The following is an 11,480-nucleotide window of genomic DNA, read 5'->3' on the forward strand; positions in this document are numbered from 1 at the left end:
GCCAGAAAGAGAAAAATCACTAGCTGCAGAGCTCTTGACCATGGGGCCGGGCAGATTAGCGTGTTCCTGTGTGTTCACATGTGTACTCCATACCCTGCTAAGGCTGGCCTTCTCCCTCCATGACCCTGAGGTTTTCAAGGATTTTCAGGCTCAAGGACCCCGCGGTTTGCTCAGATGCTTCACAGATCATTGCTGTCTGGTCAAGGCTTAAAAAAAATAAAAAGAAATTATTATCATTGTTTGTTTGACCTCGTGCTCTTTATGCAAATGCAGGCTGATGCCCGGCGCTTTTCCATTAAACCTCCATTGTGTTCTTCACTATAATTCCTGGTGGGAAGGATTCTGCAGCTGCTGGGAATGTAAATGCAATTGTAAAGATGCCAAGTTTTACAACTGAATTAGTGTTCGAGTTCAGCAGACAGAGAGGGGAGCATGAGAAGGACAAAACGCAACACACACTGGTTTACATGTCACACACAAGAACACACAGACGCTGGACAGGCATAGCATCACACATCAAGGTGACCTATTTTTACATGCTATTGTGGCTGCGCAATAAAGGCAACTGGTGCAGCTCGGAGCAGAGCTCCCAAATCAGAATACACAAAGATCTTTGTGTGACTTGGAGCATCGATGAAATTTCATTTGCAAAATTGTATGACATCACAAACCGTCGGGAAACCTTGGCATCCGGTGCCCTACGTTTGTTTTCAGCTTGGCAACAAGCACATTTTAGCTTCGCTGTCTGTGAACCACCTTTGTTTAATTATGGGAAAACAAACTGGGGAAACGGGCTGCTGTGATGACAGACAGATTAGCTAAACACCTGATATTCCTCGCTCACGTAGTAATTCATGGAGCTACTCAAAATGACATTAGAACTAATTAAATAGGGTGTCAATGTCTTTAGCATCAACTAATTTATTATGGAATACTAGACTTCAGCAGAAAATGACACCTTAGCAATTCTATTCAGGAAAAATATTTGAATACTAATGATAATTCTGTCTTCGTAGAGTAAAGAAAAAAGGAAAAACAGCTCAGGAATGATAATAAATGCTTTAATTCTTTTCATTAATACTCTTATGTGTGTGTGTGTGTGTGCATGTGTGCGTGTGTGCGTGTGTGTGTATATATACTGTATGTATAATGAATGCCTACTGTGAGGATGCTAGAGGCTTTCAGTTACTTACTCACCCCTAGTGGCAAATTTCACAATTACTGCACTACCACGCAAAAACGCACACATTTAATACACAATTAATTCAATAATATTCTCTCTGGCATATTGGTTATACTGCACAATAACTCAACACGTCATCAGTGTTTAGCTTTCCAGAAGCTCAAATGTTCAACAGAAAATCTTATTCCTAGTCTTACCTCGTAGCTACTTAATAGCCATTTAAAAAGTAACAGCTATAATTTATTTGAAATCAGGTGAATGCTTCAAGTAAACGGGTAAAATAGAAGAGAGTAGAGACGTTTTTGAAGGTCTTAGTCGAATCAACCACACAGAAGACCAACATGTCTATCTTTAGTCAAGATACACTGCTAACCTTTTAGGTGCAGGAAAATTTGAATTAATAATACAATAATTAACATGAGGAGGACAAACCTGTCCTGCATTCTTTATTTAAAACCTACTAAAATAAAGTTGCCTGACCTGACTGAATCACTTCAGTTGCAGTTCTGCTCTGAAGAGTGAACGCTGCCTTCTGCCATCCTTTAAAAATAGACTGATGTCATTCAGGCAGCACTTGGACACCAAATTGTTATGACTTTTACTAAGCTATATTTATGTGCATAAAAATGGGCTTGCAATGCATTTCCTTTGGAGATGAGGGTCTCCCGGGGAGCTTGCATCATGAGGAAGGCCATGCGCACAGCCGGAGAGGACTTGGGGTGGAAAGAAACCCCGTCATATTTGTAAACTTCATTGCGAGGACAGGGAGGGTATTTTAACAATCGCTGACTGTATTTGAGCTTGGTGTCTGTTATGGCTCAATATAAGATATTGAAAGTTGTGTCCCAACTGCCTGATATAGGTGATCTATGAAGTTATCTCAAGGGTGTCTGTGTGTTGAGTGATTTGAAATGTTTTCACACCTTGTTCCAAACTTCCAATTACAACAGCTGTGACTTCTCTGGCTGTTGGCGCCCCCTGCAGGTAGATGAATGAAATACACACATTGTGGACTCACTATGTCTTGAATGATGCAGTTTTTTTTAAAAGTACAGATCCATCTCTGGCTGAAGAACTTATTCATTCAAACAATCTTTCCAAGTGTTTTAAAACTATCCAAGTATTAATAAAGCCAAGATATTGACTTCTGCACTGATATTCTTCTTCTGTATCTACAGGTGGGCAGCAGCTTGCAGAGGCATTCAAAGGCGTCCTTGAGACAGTTATTGAGGAGTTTATTGTTGTATGAGGGATTCATTCAGCATTTTAGCTTGAACAGGTCACCGATGAATCTTATAAGGTGGAGTGAGCGGCGGTGAGCCTTGGTTTTGATGGCTTGCACCTCCCTGTCCAGGCGCTGACGCTCCTCTTCCTGTGAGGACATATCAGGAGGTCGGGAAAGCAACGCACAATAAATCCAAAACCTTTACTATTTCTCGGGAGTAAAATATGTTTTTAAAGTGTCAGTCAGTCAGTTTTGAGAAGTATTGTGCTCTTTATTTTCTGTTAACGAGCGCTTCGTTACAATTTCTGACTTTCTGGAACTCCTGCTGGCAACGGTGAAGCAGCCGATATAAGAAATTCAGTGATGATTCAAGTTATTGTGCATTTAAATCACGCTTAGCAACAACAACGACAGCAACAACAACAAAAATTGCTGTGCCAATGTCCAATATTTCATGTGAAAATCATGACATTTAAGTTTCATTTGTCATGGCCGGTACACATGATGACGACAACCACGCCCCCTGCTGGTCACTCTTCAGACTTTTATCTGTTATGGTCATTTAAATACAAAAATTATAAAAGTAGATATGAAAAAAATGTATGAATGTAAAATTGCATAAAAGTCTTCTCTATAATCCCGCAGTGGCAACGTTTAAATCGCTATAACCACAAAAAATTGCATACATTTGACGATTTTCCTCAGCTAATGATTTCACGCGCTTTACAAAACACTTTAAATATATTCATTTATCATTCGAAACTTATGATGCCAGAATACTTTACTGGATACAGTGAATTTTAGATATTAGTTCACTCTTTCAGAGCATCAACTGCTTTAAAAACACTCGAAATGCTGAACTGCTCCAGCTCAGAGAGTTTCCAAATTGTCCACTAGATGGAACTGTTGCACCGGAGAACCTGAGACAGATCGGGACAGTGGATCAGACGCACTCCCCTCGAATCCAGTATGAGTGGAAATCCTCCAGGAGGATGGCAGCAGAGTCACTTACACCTTTTCCCCTCCCTAACATCATCATGACTCCCACCAGCCCGAAAGAATGATTTAAATGGAATCAATCGGTCACACAAGACAAACCAACCAGCTCAAAGTCAGAGAGAAAGCTGCTGCAAAGTTATAGATCTTCCCTTAGACATAATCCCACCTTAACGACGGTCATCTGTAACGTGATCTTCTGCAGAGAGACAGAAAAAAGGCCGCATAAAGAAACATTATGTGCTTTTAATCCTCCCATGGTGTCCATGTGTATCATTTGTGTATGTTTGTATATTAATGAGCAGACTGGGGATCTTCATTAAGGGCCCATTAGTGCATCTTTTGCTCCCTGGACTCCTCACCACTGCACTCATATTCACCCCTCTGATGCAACTGCAGACATACGTGCCCACTGTCATCGACACTGAGCGGCGGTTTGTATCTCACCGCTTTGAGAATAAACACAAATGCCTCATTTGTAGCTGGAGTATCAGGTCAGCAGGAAGAAGAAGGAAGAAAAAAAAACAGATACCAATTTAAAATGAGGCTGGAGGATGATTACAAGTAAATGTCAGGGGTAAATCATGGAAAATCATTTGGAGGAGTCTTGCTGTAAAGGTTGTTGACTGACATCTGTGCTGAAGTTGGGCCATTACCTGGACGCCGCTGACAGGCTCGGTTGGGCAACCTCTCAAAAACCTTTCAAGCAGACATGCGCTCAAACCCCGGCGCTCATCAAACATACACAGATGTGCAGAAGAACTCTCCTGCAAGCCAACAGGCGGCAGATACTTGCAGCCTTTGGTCTTTGGAGTTCAATGTAACGGAGATGAATCTGAAAATTCAAGACGGCATTAAAAAAATAAAATAAAATGAAGTATATATAGGTTTCTTTTGAACCTCGCTAAAAATAAGAAGCTTGTTGGAGCCGCGGGGGGCCCGCTGTCTCTGGTGGAGGTTGCTTTCATTGCTGAACATTAGAGGCCAGTGACTTTACATAAAGCACCAAAGCCACTTTCAGATCAGGCAGAACTTTTAAAAATACAGAGGGGGTAGGCGTTTTTTCACAAGTCTGTGTGTGGAGCCCCATTCTCGGGGCACCATTATGAAGCTCTCTCCATTCCCATCATGTCACGTCAAAGTTAAAAGACCCCCCCCCCCCCCAACCGACGAGATCTAAAATTAACATAAGCTCGACTGTTGGAACTGAGCAAAACATTTATTCCATCAGAGAATTGAAGGCAGGGAGGAAAAGAAGGAGGGGGAATCCACTTTTGACAAGAACAGATGACAGATTTCTGGGGGCCCTCTGTTGGAAACCCCACAGTTCCCATTCACCGGAGCGTCTGTGCCATCCGGAGCTGCTGCTCACAAGAGAGAACCGAGCCCCAAACCTAAATACCATGGCAATAAATTAGAGTCAACTCTGTCTCGCAATGCTGTCTAGGCATGCCTTCCATTTTGATCAGAGGCTTCTTTCAAATCCGCCTTCACTATAAGGATTAGGATGAATCCCACCGTTGCATCTGCAGTGTCACATGCCTGCAAATAGAGCCTGACTCCTGCTGAGACATGCAGCGTGATGACAGAGCGAGCTCCAGAGTAACAAACTCTATGGCAGAATCAACGATCCCGGGATTAAAGAGAACATCCTAGCAAGATCGGGGGAATGTCAGGTCCTCTCAATGGAGAAACGGAGTTCATTATTGTGGGGAGGCTGGAGATGATCTCAACATTATTGACATTTTAAAGGATGTCCATGCATTTTAGTCTTTTATTAGCCCTTTTTTTGAGGGAGCTTGAGGAAGAAAATGGATCAATGACATGTCTACTAAAAGAGATCACTCAAGCTTCCAGCAATGTTCGAGCAGCTTCAAGTTTAACTTCAATACTGTAGGTCCTGAGCTGCTTGATCAATGACCTATAAAATCCCCGTTTGGCTTTAACAATCTGGGAAATGGGCTGAGAAGTGGAGGGTTCTGGGTTCAAGCCCCAGGGCAGACAAAACATGGAAGGCGTTCTAGTAGTAGTGTCCAGAACACCTTCAGAGCATTTCCCAGGTACCCCTGAGACCAAGTCTACTTTGAGGTGTGTGTAGTCAGTGATGTACTTTTGTAAGAGAAACAGATCAAACAAAGCAGCACTTTCACCTCCCCGCTCATTTATTAATCAAACAGGAGCAACTGCGGAGCTTTAAAGCAGCTGCAGCAGAAGCAGCAGCAGCTACAGCAGCTACAATAGAAGCAGAAGCAGCAGCAGCAGCTACAGCAGCTACAACAACACCAGCAGCAGCTACAATAGAAGCAGCAGCAGCAACAACAGCAGCAGCAGCTACAACAGAAGCAGCAGCAGCTACAACAGAAGCAACAACAGCAGCAGCAGCAGCTACAATAGAAGCAGCAGCAGCAGCAGCAGCTACAATAGAAGCAGCAGCAGCAGCAGCAACAACAGCAGCAGCAGCAGCAACAACAGCAGCAGCAGCTACAGCAGCTACAACAGAAGCAGCAGCAGCAGCAACAACAACAGCAGCAGCAGCAGCAACAACAGCAGCAGCAGCTACAGCAGCTGCAACAGAAGCAGCAGCAACAACAACAGCAGCAGCAGCAGCATCAACAGAAGCAGCAGCAGCAGCAACAACAGCAGCAGCAGCAGCAGCAACAACAGCAGCAGCAGCATGGGAGAGCCATGTCATACTTTTGGTGTTGGGAGTCTGGAGAGTTTGCATTCAACACGTGAGTTGTTCTCCTATTTACAATGCAAGTCGGGTCAATCGGACCAAATAATGACAGTAAAAGTTTAGGAACATTATATAGAAATTCTGAAATGGATTGCATAGTTAGAGGATCCAAGAGATTATGGTATTGACCGAAACTGTCTGTGGAGCTCCATGGTGAGCACCTGTTCATATTAACTTTGGGTTACCTGCTCCCACTCCAATGAGATCACGGCAATGTCCACATTCTTAAACGGGGTTAAACTGTCATCATGTGTGGCTTAGATATCACTTCAACCAAGTACCAGATGTTACATTAGTGGCCATTCATTCTGCTGAGGGTTACGATGATTCAATATTTACTTTTCTTTAAGATCCGGTCTGACAAGCTGCTCGATTCTCTTCTGGCTTCCTCTTGGCCTATCAGCAGTTTGAAGGTTTGAGACATACAGCAATTATACAGTGTTATATCCTTTATTTTTGTAATATCTGTATTTCTCCGTCAATGTGATGGGTGCCTTGCTGCGGTTTTAACGCTATATTTGATGGTCAGGCTCTCATAAAGGTTGAATCCGAAACCGCTTTGGATGAAGTGCTGCCCAACACTGCAATACAAGTTTGACGTACGGTGAATCAATTGTAGCAAATTTGCACTGACCAGCCTTTCTGCTGTTAGGAGGCTGGACATCAGCACATTGCTTGACAGTTTTGAAACAAGTGTGTGATGATTCTTCCCCGTGTGGGTGATAATTCCTCAGCACAGGTCACCTCTTTGACAGAAAGGTCGCAGTCGTGCCGCCAGTAATGTAAAAACCCCCATTAGTGCAAGTTAGAATAACATATGGGATGGTTAGTAATGCGGTTGCCAGGAGCGAGGTTCTGTATTTGAAGGAGCTTAATGGTGAGCAGTGAAGCCTGCCGTCGTCGTAATTGTTACTGGATCAGACCCTATTCACATGAGATCAAAGCAGAGGGCAGGGGTCAAGACACTTAGCAAAAGTGGCAATCAAGAGAATAGACAACGGACAATGAGGGAGCAAAATAGTTGTTGCGCATGTGTGTAAAAATTCTCTATAAAAAATATCCAGTTGAGAACAAAATAATCAGCTGCTGTGCAAAAGGGACGGGCAAACTGGTAAAGGGAGCCACAAATAGCAAGAAAAACGCTTATTAAGGAACGGCTTTGCAGGTGGTGGCCACAGACCATTTCCCTCTTCATTCTTTCTGGCTGGTTCTTGGGCAGTTTTGCATTTTTCGTCACTCTGGTTGTAGCATGATGCAGCCCAAAGATGCTGGAGCGCCTCCAGGGAGCCAGAGGCAGGTTTGCTGTGTACCAAGAGCGTGGAGGAGATACTGTGAGACAGGCTAGTAGAGGAGAGACGGAGATGGCCTTAGCAGGGAAGAACCACTAACTGCAAAGTGAAACAGAATGAGCACTGCCAGAGACCAGAAAACGACCTTCAGGAGGTCGCTCACGTCCGTGCTGTTGCCCAAACCATTGGAAACAGCCTCCACGAGGACCCAGTGTCCACATGTGGGTCTGTGCTCATGGTGCCACGCCTCACAAACCGTGCGACACGCACAGCAAAACTGTGTTTTATCCTGATTGCATATTTCTCTGAAGTGATTGCCTGGAGGAGAAAGCGTATGCCGCGTTACGACCAGCGCCACCCTACAATCAACCTCAAGAGCGCTCTCAATTTTTCCAGCATGTCATTAGTGCCCGCCTCATTATTTTCTGACCCCCATTTGGGCTCCTCTCACAGATTGCATGGACACATGCAGGTACCGGCAGTAAAGAGTTGGTTACCAGCCATGTTACATATTGCTATAAGCCAGCTTAAGGTGTTTAGTGATTCTGTCTACATGCTTTTGTTTGTTTATTTATCCTTGACTTTTACATTTATCGAGTCATTTGCACAGGCATCTTGTATTCCTGATAACGAACCAGGAAAATGCATTTGAAGTGTTTGTATTCAAATATAGGAGCTTGAGCATGGTACGGAACAAAAGAGGGATCTTTCTATTCATAAAAATATCTAATTGATCCTTCATTGATCCATATGCACGTACCATGAACTGTCCATGAGGGCGTTATTCATTATTTTTATCACCCAACCCCTTGGACTCTATAGACCATACTCCCTCCAGTCATGATCACATAATTGCCCACTGAACATTCGCTTTCCTAACAGCCGGGGAGCAACTTATGGCGTCATTTTCACATTCCAGGTGACATTAGCTGCCTGTTCAGCTGCTTCTATTCCTCATTGAAATCAAAATTGTTGGAGCCTTGAGGTGACATCTGTTCAACAAGCCCGATTCTGCGATACTGGCGGGATGTGGCTGAGTCCTGGGCATCAACTGACAGACAGCGTGTCAGTGTATTTAAGACCCTTGTCTCATTAAAAAGCTGTGAGCCTGATGGACACATACAGCGCTGATCGGAGATACAATCATGCAAATCTCCAGTAATAGACATGACGTAGGAATATAGGACATTTTATATTGTGGTTTTTCCCGCTTCAACATCAAGTAGTGTAGCATTATCATCTTATTTTATTTAATGTGTTTTCCTAATAGCTGCTTTTCCACCTGAGGAACATCTATCATTTATCCGGCATTTACACAGAAATTACACAGGAACTACACAACTATCCCTGAAAAAGTACCCAGTTGCAGGTGGGACTTTTCAGATTCCCTGGAATTATTGAGGGGTGTGGCTGTACGCTAAAGATTGCTGATTGTCGGATTGCACTTCCGTACGCCCGCATTTCAAAAATTTACCTCAAAAATAGAGCGAAAGAAGAAACGCTATTAGAACAGCCAACAAGCTGGTGGAGCTCAAACAAATTCAGGAAAAGATGAAGGTTCCTAAGAAGGTTCTGACCACTGGACCCCTCCCTGTGCACAGTAATCAGGCTGATTTGAATAAAATTCCCAGAGCATTGACGTGCGCTATAAATGCAAACCAGACAGATTACCATTTGTCTACTCAGGTAAATCACCTGGTGACAAAAGCTGCTGGAAACGTCGGTGGAAGACAGGCTCTTCTTTCACCCCAAGAGCTGTTGGTGCCATGTAAAAACAAGTCAGCGCAATCAGATTCTCTAAACGATTAACCCGAGGCAGCTCAGTAGTGGTGGTGTGTCGGTTTTTAGCAAAAGCAGCTGTCTGACACATGGACACGTGGCAAAAGATCAGAATACCGGTAAAGCTAATGTTTACCAGGGTTCAACAATGATCTGTCACTCAGACCTCTGTAACTAAATGAATGGCCATCATAGCTAAGGGTTAGCTGTGCATGCTTCTTATCTACACATGTAAATTATGGTATGTAGTACAACACCCGAAGCGTGTTTTCCTTGAGTAATTACTGTGTCACCTGGGGGCATGGTGTGTTCAGAATTCAATACTCCTCAGGAGCCCGTCAGGCTGGTCTGAATGGGCGGCGGTGATGAGATGCATAGCTTTATTTTAAAACGCGCTGCAATCAAATGACTGGAAATATGGTCAAAGGCTGCACTGCTGCCTAAAGGCGTGTCCTTATAACAGGCAGCAACACGCGAAAAACCACCATCAGATCGGCTTCACGTATATTTAATAGATGCCTTCAGATGGGAATCAGGCTTTTCATTATCACAAACAGCGGCCGCCTGATGGTGAGGACACCACAGTAGGTTTCACTGTGTTCTCAGCTTGACACAGATAATAACTTTGGAGTTGTAATGCTCACGTTCAGCCAGATTACATGGCTTGGGTATTGTAATCATAGCTTAGATGTTTGTTTGTGTACTTTAGAATCTATGGTGCCCGAACGTGCTGATTATCTGTCCGGGAAACTCTATAAAAGAACATGTGAGACATAACCGTGCAGATGGGAGTGTGTTCATTAGCTCCGTGTCAGCAGAAGGATGTTTCCATTAGCTCCCACGCAAACACCAGTTAAAAGGGCACACATCACAGCTGGTTAGAACCTTACATATAATTAGAATATATGTTTTTTATCAAATTGAGGTGGTTCTACATAATCACGTCGGGTGAAAGTGATATGAAGCAGTCATTTGGAAGGGCCTCAATTGGTTCTATGGGATTTTTTTAAAGGTGTTTGTGTTGTTTGCGCATTGTTAATCTTTGTGTTTGCGAGACTTCATTTGAGAGGTGACCCTTGAATGAACTTGTAGCGTGAGCGAGTGAAATTTACAGTCTCATCTCTGCACCCCTGTGTAAATGTTGGAAAAACATGAAATGCTGGATTGAAACGGCATCCGTTTTGCTCGTCTTTCCTCTTGATGATGTCATGCCGTCTGTGATTGACATTTATGTATACACCAGTGAAAGGTCCCCTGTGATTTGCGTGTCCGCACATCTGTCCAGATATGTGCTCCGTTCTCATGCTCAGGAAGCCGACACCGCGTTCCTCCTCAAACTTGCCTCCCTTTTGCTGGCAGTAAAAGTTTCGCAGTTCCAAAACAAACTGCAAAAGCTGGGGCCCGACTTCAGCAGCCTGTCAAGGTCACCATAAAATTAACTGTTGCGTTGTTTTCCCTCCTCGCATTCCCAAACACTTTCAATTTCACTCCATTCCCTTGGGGCAGGTTGTGATTTTCCACTTACCATTTTTTTTCCATCCCATTACCTTTAATGTCCCTTTTGCGGGGACAGTCCAGACGTCACCGTGGTGCACCTTCTCCTCTATTGAAATGGGATCCATTCGTTATTTGTTGAACAGCTGAATCACCTGTAGGACATCCATCTGTATTCAGATGCTGTGTTGGCTCTGGTGAACAGCCCCTTAAACTCACAGTAAGCCCTCAAGTATTTGCTTGATTTTTAGATAACTGCTTATTATCTGTGAAAGCTCATCCGCACAACTGTAATTTTGTGTAACCTGTGGAACAGGTTCTTCTGCTAATATGATCAGTTCAGCTCCTACTGGGTCCCACTCTGTGCCAGGGGCGGGTATGCCCTAGACAGTTTGCCGTTGTGAGCGTTGACACACAGAAATACATGCTCTCTTTGCCTCCATTTCATTAGAAGCACCACCATTTTGCTCATTTTTCTTCTCTCTTTCTGCTCCTCTTAATCATATGATCCAGGAAGTTAAAGGTCGTATTTAAACAGGTCAAGTGTCTCACAGATTTGCTCATGTTTTTGCTGTTAAACATCATTCTCGCTATCCCATAATCACCCCCACCAGACTTTAAAGCCCTTTCCTTCAAGTCACGGTGTTATTTGTTTTAAAGTCGTAACAGAGTTCATCCGAATAGGGAGTAGCTGCACCTAATTTGCTTGAATCAGCCCTTTTTACTTCTGCCTGAATGCATTGAGGGATATCCATCTGTGGGCGGATGCATTCAGAC

This window comes from Takifugu rubripes, chromosome 11 (genome assembly GCF_901000725.2).
Source record: "Takifugu rubripes chromosome 11, fTakRub1.2, whole genome shotgun sequence".
In the NCBI taxonomy this organism is placed as follows: Eukaryota; Metazoa; Chordata; class Actinopteri; order Tetraodontiformes; family Tetraodontidae; genus Takifugu; species Takifugu rubripes.